Source organism: Hipposideros armiger, unplaced genomic scaffold, assembly GCF_001890085.2.
Source record: "Hipposideros armiger isolate ML-2016 unplaced genomic scaffold, ASM189008v1 scaffold_168, whole genome shotgun sequence".
Classification (NCBI taxonomy): Eukaryota; Metazoa; Chordata; class Mammalia; order Chiroptera; family Hipposideridae; genus Hipposideros; species Hipposideros armiger.
In genome coordinates this window covers 92,208-93,402 of record NW_017731518.1, presented here as the reverse complement: position 1 = coordinate 93,402, position 1,195 = coordinate 92,208, and positions in this window count along the sequence as shown.

Here is a 1,195-nt window from a genome sequence, read left to right as displayed (position 1 = left end):
ATAATACCTGTTAAAGAACAAAATTCAACCCGGTAAGTGTGAAGATCTAATTGGCTTTATTAAGTGATGCATGAATCAGGCAGCATTCCATCTACTAGCAACTGGCACTCTGATGAGTTGTACAAAATGAAAGGCTTTTATAGGCAGAAAGAGAGTGGGACTAAGAAATTGAAAGAGAGGATTATTTCATGCAAGGACATCTTCCCTTAAGGGGAGGCAGAGGATCTTAACAAGCAGATTACCTGAATAGTGCTGACCAGGAAATTTCAGACTGATTGGTTTAAAATTTCACTCTTGGGAGAGGCTGAAACTGCGGTTAGGTTAGGTATTAAGTCTTACTGGGGCTCAGCAAAAGTGTCTCCATTTGGGGTCTGTTGTTTCTTTTTAACACAATCAGTAATCAGGTGCTCTCTCATGATTAGAGTGTGTCCATATAATAGTAACTATAACACATATGCAAGTCAACAAGTTTCTTACATTTATATGCCTTTAACTATCTTAAAACTGTTCATCTTCTTTTCATATCATTTTCCTGTTGAACAAAACAGATATTTATCCTGTAGGATTTCCGACATTCTAGATTCAGCAGATTGCTTCCTTGAATAGTTTCACTTCTCCCTCTATTCCTCACATTTCCTGTAGAGGGTAGAACTAGGGGCTTGATTTTGGAAAAGTTTTCTTTTCTTTCTCTTTAAAACACAAAAACATATTAAGTGGTACAGTCTTAATACACTGGGCACATGAAATCTGATGCGTCACACTTTTAGTGATGTCAGATGACTGGCAGAGCCAGGCTTCGACAGCTTTAACTAGTGGGGCTCTCTTGGAGTTAGTTCCAGATTCCTTTGACTTGACCCCAGTTTTTGAGGGCTCCCTTGCTTTTTGGCACCACAGATGTCCCAGTTTTCATGTCCTGTCCCAGACTTGAAATTAGCCATTTGTATCAGAATCTCGGGGGGAAAGGTATTTAACAGGCATGCTCTAGATGCTTGTTAGGACGAGTTGCTATTGCTTCTGGACTTTCTGGTGAACCAAGCTAGGGACCAAGTCGTTTCACAAAGAGAAAAGGAAATCATGAACTTATACAGATATTACCAATTCAAATTTAAGAGTACAGGAGGGGTTTACTTGTATACCTTTTCTCTTCAAACAAACAAACAAAAAATCTGAGCAGCAAATGATATTAGCATATTAC